Consider the following 10333-nt stretch of genomic DNA (forward strand, 5'->3'; position numbering starts at 1 on the left):
CAGAAGCGACCGTTATTTTAGTGATTGTTGATGTTTGTTATTTTATTGATTGTTGACAAGCCTTCCCCTTGTCACAGATTTCATTGTGCAGATGTTGTGCCAAGTGCTTTACCATCTTCATCTCATTTTATACACCCCCCAGTAATCCTATAGAATAGGGACGCTCAAAGACTTGGGGTAGGCCCCAGAGGACAGAGCTGGGACACTAACGGGGAAATCCCCAAAGGGCAGACCTCAGCTCCGCTGAAGGAAGGTCTTCCTCATGGGCCACCTGGAGGGTGGGGAGGTCCCATCCATGACGCTGCCAGGAGGGAAGATCACGGCCGTTAGAGTCTGGGAGTGAAAGGGATTTGAGGGTCCAAAGGCCTCTTCAGGGCCCCGTGCAGAAGCTCCTCTTTAACACCTCAAAGGCTCAGCCAAGGAGAGTCCTGAGGAGGGAAGTAGGGACTCTGGCAAACCCTCCCAAACCCACATGCCAGTTGCCCAACTAGCAAGAGCTGAGCACACAACAGTCACTCAACACACACATGATAAACAAATGATGCGGCTTGACGTGTGCAATAGGCACAAAAATAGCCGCCTTCGGTGCAAGACGACCATCTACCAGGCTCGGGTGGAGATTCTGACCCGCAGTTTTTTGTTTGTTTCAGTTCTTCCTCTCCCAAACCCTACAGGACCGGTGCAGTTACTACCCCAGTTTTACAGCTAAGAAAATTCAGACCCAGGAGGGTTTAGTAACTTGCCCATCTGCCTGACTCTGAAGCTCTGGACCACTGAATTAGTGCATCTCAGACCCTGGCGACAGAAGGGGGTATATTCATTTAACATTTCCAGCAAGCCCCCAGCACACAATGGGTGCTTAATAAATACTTAATGAATGGACTAACCGATTCATTCATCAGACTTAGTCCACTGAGGTAGACATGTTAACAAACAGCAAAATCTCTTTGGGCCCATAAGATTTCCCCAGCCCAGTGCCTGGCACACAGTAGGTGCTCAATAAATATTTGTGGGACGAATGGCCGTCTGGCCCCTAATGTGAACAACTCTGCCCATAAATTTCAGCTGTGGGCACTTTGAAGTTCCCCCAGGGAACAGCTGCTTTTCTTGTTATCAAGGCCCTCCCTGCCCCCATCCCACCCCCTCGCCCCCCTGGCCCCCTGGGCCCATCCAGGCCAGGGACCTGGGGCCGCCAGAGTTGGGAGATAAGGATGATGGATGGCCAGTCGCCTGGCTCCACTGAAGCCTGGGGTTTCCTGGGAGCGGGAGACAGTCTAGTGATTCCAAAGCCCCTCGGAATTCGAGTGGAGAGAGCTCAAGGAGGGGGCGGGGGCAGCGTTCCAAGTGTCCCTATCTCCTCAGAGATGCTGGACCCGACAGGAGGTTTCAGCACCCCCCGGCCACCTTGATCTCTTTCCATGTTGACAAGGCTTCCTTTCAGCATGTGCTGGACACTAGAACTCATCATTGGAGCTTCCAGTAGGAATCCAGAGGATGGCGTCCCCCTCCATCCCACCGTCTCCCTCCCCCTAAGTTGGGCCCATGATCTGGAGGCAGGGCAGGCCAGCTTCCTGCTTTGTGATCTGGGCTCTACCATTAATGGAGTCTTTGGCAAAAAAAAAAAAAGAAATCATTTAACCTGTTGTATACCTTAAACTTACATAATGTTATAGGTCAAATGTATTCAATACATTTTTTTAAATGTATTTATTTATTTATTTTTGGCTGTCCTGGGTCTTCGTTGCTGCTCGGGCCTTGCTGTAGTTGCAGCCAGCGGGGCTCCTCTCTAGTTGTGATATGCAGGCTTCTCATTGTGGTGGCTTCTCTTATTGTGGAACACAGACTCTAGGGTGCACGGGCTTCAGTAGCTGCAGTTTCTGGACTCTAGAGCACAGGCTCGGTAGTTGTGGCACATGAGCTTAGTTGCTCTGTGGCATGTGGGATCTTCCCCGATCCAGGATCAAACCCATGTCTCCCGCATTGACAGGCAGATTCTTGACCACTGAGCCAACCAGGGAAGTCCTCAATACATTTTTTTTCTTTGTTTTTTTTTTTTTTTATATATTAATTTACCTCAATACATTTTTTAAAAAGAAAAAGAAATGTCTGGCCTTAGTTTCCTCATTTATAAAATAAGTTATGGGGGAGGTGTTCCCATCCAGCAGTGCCAAGATGGGATTTTAAGTATAATACCTAAGGGGAAATCAGCTGGAGCTGCACTCACTGAACACAGTGGGTGCTGCCTCAGTGATAAAGCTGGCTTGGTCTTGGATCCAGGTAATAATAGTCATCTGTTTGTTTAATTCAAAATCTCTGATCTCCAAGATGCTTCCTAGCTTTGGGTAGATCGTAGAGCCTGAACATGTTAGATTGTGAAGGACTCTGTGAGACTGAAACTTGTAAGTTTCTTTTTGTCCTTCCCTTCTCTCTGGACTCAAGTTTATTTTATAAACTTATTTTATAACACTCAGTCCTGGACTACTTCCCCTTTCTTTCTGGAAGCAGCACTATCATTTGGAGATTCACCTCCCAAACCCTCCTCAGTACCTTTTCATGTATCTATCCACCTGTAGCCAGATATCCAGATTTATTCTACAGGAGGTAGGGATTTATATCAAAGGAATCAGCCTACCCAGGTTTGGGTACCATTTCTACCATTCAGCCCTGCGGCCAGAGGACAAAGACTCATCTCATTACACCTAACTGGGGTTCAGCTCACGGCTGGGTGGTCCAGTCTTTCAGATAATCTCTAAGAGGGCAGAGACTTGGTCTATCCTTTTCTCCGGTGATTCCCAGTGTCTAAAACAGGGCCTAGCATGTATTACTCAATAGCTATGAATGAAAGAAGAGATGAATACATGCATGATCTGACACATGTAGCCCATCCTCTACTGGCAATTGCTTCCAACTTCTCAGCAACACAAGCGGTGTGTGATGAGCATCCCTGAACATGTCCTCCCACCTCTGTGTTTACTTTTGAGGAACAGTAACTTGTAGGGGCTCCCTGTGCCCCAAAGAGCACAGTTTGAAATCCTCTGATTGGGCGAAAGCTTTCATTCTGAGCATAGGGAACCCAGAGAGGGCTGACCACTGGCCCCAAGGTCACCTAGTACTTTAAAAATCGAGTAGAGTCTCGGGGGTAATTTGAATTTCTCTGCCATCTTGGACTTTTTTAGTATCTACATTTTCTCTAACCCCCAACTCCAGCCTATCTCCCTCAGGAGGGTGACTTTAGGAACAGAAGTTCTGATTCACTGAAGGCATAGAGAAGGCATCTGCCTCCAGAATCAGGGGATTTCATCCTGGGGGCCTCAGTCCCAATATTGAGTTGTTGAAGGATCTGCATAAGTCATACTTCCTCCCTGGGTCTCAGTTTCTCTAATCTGTAATGCTGGCTAACAATTCTTGCCTGACTCTTGAAGTGAGGATCTCAAAAGAGTTTATGAAATAGAGAAGAGACATAGGAATCCAAGAGAGGGCTAGTTTAGTTTTACAATGCAGAATTTTTAAAAACAATTTTCAGATTAAAAGATGTAACAGGTTTCCACTTTTATAAAAAAAAATTATAGATATACATATATATATTCAAATAAATTTGTATAAATCCAGAAAACTAACAGCAGTTACCCAGCAAATGTTATTTATCTGGCTTCCTCTGGAGTTCATAATTACAGAGGAAGTAAAATGGCTATTAACATTTTCTTGCTACACTGAGTTTTGTTTGATTCTGTAAAAGCTTGACAAAACAAAAGATATATTTACACATTCAGTGCATGTGTTCATTCATTCTCAGTCATGTCTGACCCTTTGCAACCCCGTGGACTGTAGCCCACTAGGCTCCTCTGTCCATGGAATTTTCCAGGCAAGAACACTAGAGTGGGTTGCCATTCCCTTCTCCAGGGGATCTTCCTGACCCAGGGATTGAACCTGTGCATCCTGCATTGGCAGGCAGATTCTTTACCACTGAGCCATTTGGGAAGCCCGTATATTAAGTGGTGGTGCTTTAGTCGCTAAGTCATGTCCTACTCGTGCAACCCCACGGACTGTAGCCCACTAGGTTCCTCTGTCCATGGGATTTTCCAGGCAAGAATACTGGAGTAGGTTGCCATTTCCTTCTCCAGGGGATCTTTCTGACCAAGGGATCGAACCTGGGTCTCCTGTACTGCAGGCAGATTCTTTACCAACTGAGTCACCAAGGAAGCCCACATATTAAGTATGTAACCTCAAAAAACCAAAAGAGGAAAGACAAATATTGCTAATAGGAAAAAAAAATTAAAGCAAAGGCTGCAAAAATCCATTTACAAAGTAAAACTACAAATAGCTAAATAACAAAAAACCCAGATCTTTTTCTTGATCAAATATATACAAATTAAAGTAACAGTGAAATGTCTTTTTTTTTTTTTTTTTTGCCTATCAAATTGTGAAGAGTGATATGACGGAAACAACCAAAAAGGTTTTGTTCCTATTTAGCAAGAGGATAATCATAAAGGGGATTAGCAGGAAGGTGGGGACACCCACACCCCTCACAGCGATGACATGTCCGTCCTGTCCTGCTCCCCAGTGCTCTGATAGAGCCATCCGGAGGACACGGGAGATGACAGGACAGAGTCGATGCTTCCTTCAGCTACCCCCTCCTCCAGCTGTTGGCGTCTTCTGACCCACTGCCCCCCGCCAGGGATACTCCTCCCTCATAAGACCTAAATACCCTTTCTTCTGATAAAAGAGTTCTGGATCCTGTGACAAAACCAGAAACGACTGGGAAGGTGCCTCATATGCGGAGACTGTCCCCTACTCCCAAATGAATTGCTAGGTTCAGAACAGAGAATACCCACTGAGGGATCCATGGTCATCTGTGTGAAGCCTCTGAGTTTAGGCAGAACTGCCCTCAAAGACTTTATTTTGATGTGTTTTTAAAATGGGGACACACTGCCATATTAGGAAGAGCCATTAGCAGTAATCTGGTCCAATAGCCCCATTTTATAAAGGGAGGCTGAGGCTTAGGAGGGCTCATGAGAAACCCAAATCACCCAACTGATTGGATGGAGCTATGTCTAGAACCACGGAGAAGGAAATGGCAACCCACTCCAGTATTCTTGCCTGGAGAATCCCACGGACAGAGAAGCATGGTGGGCTACCATCCAAGGGGTTGCAAAGAGTCGGACACAACTAAGTGACTAACACACATGTCTAGAACCAAGATCTCTTGACTCCTGGTTTGGTACGCTTTCTGCTTAGATTCATATCTTTTATTCATGGATTGAATCTGTTCTTTAATTCCAGTGTATCAAAATCTATTATCTCCCTGGTTGTGGCTAAAAATCCCACTTCTTTGCTTGGGGAAGGAAGTAGTTCTGAGATATTTTACGTTCACAGTGGAGATCGTGTATTTAAAAGGAGAAAAGATACAACAGTTATAATGAAAAGCATTAATAATAAACTATTAGGACTTTCCTGGTAGTCCTCCTGTGACTCGGACTCTGTGCTCCAATACAGGGGACCAAAGTTTGGTCCCTAGGGAACTAGATCCCACGTGCCATAACTAAGAGTTCAAATGCTACTTCTAAAGAGCCCATGTGCCTCAAGGAAGAATGAAGATCCCACAGGCTGCTACTAAGACCTGGTGCAGTCAAATAAATAACTACTTCAAATATAATAATAAACTGTAAACACTCATCAAGGAGTAATACAGTTAAGTCATTTTAAGTAATAAAAAATTTTAAATAAAACAATTAAAACCTCCTGATTATATTGCATTATACAGATGCAAACACAGGACTTTTTTTTTTTCAATATTTTAATTTTTTATTTTTGGCTATGCTTCCAAGCACAGTGAAACAGCAGAATCTTAACCACCAAACCGCCAGGAAATTCCTTACAGGGCATTGTTAATGAGCTTGACACAAGCCTCTGTCTTTGTTTTACTCAGCCCACCAAACTGACTAAGAAGATCTGCTCAGGGAGAGATGAAGGAAAGGTAGAAGGAACACAGGTGGTAAATCAGTCTCTATCACAGAATTCATGTCAAGTACTTACCGATCTGCCTAAAAGTGTGCATTGGTGTTAAGCAGATTCTCCTTTTAAATTCTCAAGAAAAGACTATGAAATGGTGGTGACAAGTAGGGCTAAGCAAATTTTTTTGGCTGTAAGTGTTTTTAGATAGTAAATGTTTTTAGACTTTGCGAGTCGATGATTCCCCCACTGCTGTACCATGAAAGCAGGCACAGACAGCCTGTGAACGAATGAACATGACCGTGTTCTAATAAAACTTTATTTATAAAAACAGGAAGTGAGGAGGCTTAGGCCTGTGGACTGTAGTTTGCCAACTCTCGAACCAGAGTTTGGCTTGAGAGTCAGGCTTGAACTGGAATCTCAATTTTGCTGCTTCTTCATTGAGACCTTGAGCAATTGAAATGTAATTATTTGAGCTTCATGTGTAGAATGAGGAAAATTGTACCTGGTCACTCAGTGGAACGCCATTCAGCTCAGGCATTTGCAGGTGCTCAGTATATGAAACCTAAGCAGGTAGGACACAGCCCGCTGTGCTGGAAGAACCCTGGTTCCCATTCCAAACAAACCGCCCCATCAGCCACTTAACCTTGGCCAGCTATGTCACCTCACAGCTCCAGGCTCTGTTCCCTCCTTCTGTAAAATGGGAAGAGAAACACACTTATTGCCAGGACTTTTATATACATGCTCATTTAACTCTCACGACAGCGCTTGCGTTTGTTACTGTCTCCATTTTACAGAGAGGAAACTGAGTCACAGAGAGGTGAGGGGTCTGTTAGTGGTAGAAACTAGATAGTTACACAGGGACTGTCTGATTTCAAAGGTTGAGGCATTTCTTTGCACTCAACTGTGTTGCCTCGCTAGAAAATGGGAGGAGAAGAGGCATAGGCTTCATAAAGCCCTCAATCTGTACAGCCATGGACTCCTGCATCAACCATCTGGTACCTGAAGCTCCTCCCAACATGCCTGTCTGGCCTCTGCTTCCATAATGCCAGCACATGGGGGCTCAGTGCTGCCCTAGACAACCCTTTTACTCCCTAATCAGCATTGGCTGTGATAGACCTTGAATTGAATGGATCTCTATCCCGTCAGTTCCGCTAAGGGTCTAAATTCTCTCTGAGAAACCCCGACTTTGTCACCCTTCTTCTACAGGATGCTTTCCCATGACCTGATGACAGTTTTGCACCTCCTGACTCCAGAGCCCAGTTCCTACAATTTCGCCTCCTCCCAGGGGAGGTGGCGTGGAGGCCCCTGGTCTTCCTGCCGCCCCAGCCTAGGGTAGCTCCAGTGAGTCTCTGCCCCTGGAAGACTGTGGCGCCCAGAACTGCTTTTCTGCCCAGCGGGCTGAGCTGTCATGAAGGTGAGTCAGCGCGTGCCCATGATAACATCTACTCAGCCAGCCTGGGAGGCAGGTGCTTCTCTCACCAAAGGGACACAGAGGAGCCTGTTCTGTCCAGGGGCGGGGAGTGGAGGAACATGAAGAAAAAAAGGCTCCTGTTTCTGAGAACAAACTTTTGAGAAAGGAGGATCTTGGTCTGACTCTTACAGAAACGGGGTCTTTAGGAAACGGCATGGACAGGTCGGGTAGGAAGGACTTGCCAGGAAGGGGCAAAGCTGTTGTGGAAACTAGGGTGTGCTTTCTGAAGCTGAGAGGATGAAGAAGGCTGATGATGCTAATGTCATCATCCAGAAGGTGTTACTGTTACTGTCTCCATTTTACAGAGAGGAACCTGAGTCACAGGGAGGTGAAGGGTCTCTTAGTGATAGAAACCAGGTATTTAAACAGGGACTGTCTGACTTCAGAGGTTGAGGTATTTCTTTCCACTCAACTGTGTTGATCTCCCTGACCACTGGGAAGGACCTCCTGGGCTGAACCCAGGCTCCCTGGGTTCTATTCCCAATTCTGCTGAAGAACTCTTGTGACGGTGGGCTGATCTGATCTCCTCTCTGGACCCCAGCTGACCCATCTGTGGGATGGCCGGGTTGGGCTCCTCAGCCTCTCAGAGAGACAGTATAATGTAGAAGTGGGGAGCTCAGAGCTCTGGGCTCCTGAGTCAATCTGGCTCTGCCTCTTCCTGGCTGTTCAACTGCAAGCAAGTTACTTAACCCCTGGAGCCTTGTTTTCTCATCTATAAAATGAGATAATGATGAAGCGCTCCATGCGCCTGGTCCCACTCAGCGAACAGGGGTTGTGGTGGGGGTTATCTGAGGGCTCATCCTCCTCAGCGTTCTGAGATTCCACAAGTGGGAGTGGGAGACACGGGTACACGTCGGGGCGAGGCTGTTGACAAGACCCTGAGTGACCCCCAGGTCCAGCTTGAGGGGCTCTGGAACTCTGGCCGCCTCTGCTCCCTGCACGTGTCCTGCACGACCCTCCCGCCAGGCCTTTGCCCTCTCGGATCTCTCGCCTATCAGCCCAGAGGCCTCTCCTGCTCCCTCAGTTCAGTCATGCTTACTCTCCAGGGCCCTGCTTAAGAGCCATCTCCCTCCCTCTGGAAGTCTTCCCAGACCTCCTCCTCCTCCTCTGATACCTTACAGATTCTCTTTTCTTGATTTTGTTGTTGTTGTTTAATGTTTATGTATTTGGCTGTGCTGGGTCTTAGCTGCGGCATATAGGATCTTCAGTCTTCATTGACATGCGGGATCTTTAGTTGCAGCATGTGGGATCTATTTCCTCAACCAGGGATCAAACTCAGGCCCCCTCATTGGGAGCACGCAGTCTTAGCCACTGGACCACCAGGGAAGTCCCTGGATTCTCTGGTTGAGATCTACGCTTGGCAGTCTTAGATTTTGCATTGTCTGGTGGCTAAGGCTGAGCTGCGGGAAGAGCCGGTTTATCCACTAGAGACAGTACTGAAAGCCCACAATATATTTCAAGGTCCATAGAAATGTTTTAATATCTTTTTAAATGAGAAGGAAATCATGAATATAATAAGAATGAATATATAACAATGAATTCAGTCTGGATTATATTCATCTTTATACCAACACAGTGGTACTTTAAAAAATTTTTTTGATGGAGGCAGGGGTGCATGAAGGCAGAAGTGCCCAAGGCCCGTGAAAGTCCTAATGTGGCCCCGACTGCAAGGCTGTGTCTGGGTCTCACTGTGCCTCTGGGGCAGGCACAAATCTCTGCTCAGAAAGGCGAGACTCCATGAGGGCAGGAATGGGGTTGTCCTGCCCATCATCACCATATCCCCAGTGCCCAGCACATAGTAGCAGCATAAAATATGTGTAGCAAAGTGGTGGCATTGGGAGGGGGTGTGTGCGTGTATGTGTGTGTATACGTGCCTCCAACGGTTAGACAAGAGTCTTTCCTGCGTACCTTTTTTCTGTCTGCAGGCTGTGACTAAGCAAAATCAAGGCCAGGCACTTAGAATCACAGATTCTTAAGAAGTGAGAGTTGAAGGGATCATTTACTTATCCCACAGACATTTCCCGAGCACTAATCATGTGCAGTCTGTGTTCGAGTTCCTGGGGACCGCCACCGGGGGCTCTCATGGCCAGTCTTCAGAGGGACTTCAGGGCCCTAAGAACCCCTGAAAGTGTACGTAAAACTTGGAATCTGTATCTGTAAAATGTCCTTCCTAGCGAGACACTCTGACAGCAGACTGCCAAAAGGCCAACGTCTCCAAAATGCTAAGAACCCGCAGTTCAGGTTCATCCCCCAACAGCCTTTTTTCAGAGTGGGGGAAATTGAGGCCTAGGACAAGAAAATGACTCGTTCAAGGTCACACAGCTAGTTGAGGCAGAGGTGGGCCCCTGCAAACTTGACTTCTCCATGAGAAGACCCCTTAATTTGCTGGTAGAGGTAGATGGAGAAGGGCCAGCAATCGAGCTGATTCTGCGGGTCTCTGGATCCCAAGGAACAGCCCCTTCTAAGCCCCCACCCACACCGCACACACACTCCACCATCTTTCACAGCACCCTCTAGATCCACCCGTCAGAGGCCTGGTGTGGAGCCTCAAGTCAAAAGCAGATAACCTCTCCCAGGGATGTATAAACAGCTAGTGGGCGTCCAGGGCAGAAGAATGTGGAAATGGATTCTTTTCCCTCAGTGTAGCGGACATCTCTGCTAAGACGGCTTCAAAGATTCTGTGAGGTCTCAGATCTGCGCCTGAGGCTCTTTGAGTCTCCATCTGTGTCCCCCAGATGCTTTCTCACTGATGGTGACCTCCGCAAGCTCAACAAAGCTGGCGTCTCAAAGCAGCCAGGCTCCCACACTCCCTCTGCACGTGCCTTTGCCCCAGCCCCATGCCTTCCATGGCTTGAAGCCCGCAAGCCAGGGGTTGCCAGCTGTGGGCTGGCCCTTCCTTCAGAAGGGCAT

At 47.1% G+C, this 10333-nt stretch overlaps 1 long non-coding RNA gene across 1 annotated transcript in view; it reads left to right on the plus strand.

Annotated features, from left to right (window-relative positions):
- Nucleotides 1-7219, plus strand: part of LOC122701010 — an 87824-nt gene extending 80605 nt beyond the window's left edge. The window contains exons 3-4 of the long non-coding RNA XR_006342895.1: nucleotides 5927-5992; nucleotides 7159-7219. This is a non-coding gene — a long non-coding RNA (uncharacterized LOC122701010). The remainder of the gene's footprint in view (nucleotides 1-5926; nucleotides 5993-7158) is intronic.
- The last annotated feature ends 3114 nt before the right edge of the window (nucleotides 7220-10333 follow it).

The sequence above is a fragment of the Cervus elaphus genome, chromosome 9 (genome assembly GCF_910594005.1).
Source record: "Cervus elaphus chromosome 9, mCerEla1.1, whole genome shotgun sequence".
NCBI classification, from domain to species: Eukaryota; Metazoa; Chordata; class Mammalia; order Artiodactyla; family Cervidae; genus Cervus; species Cervus elaphus.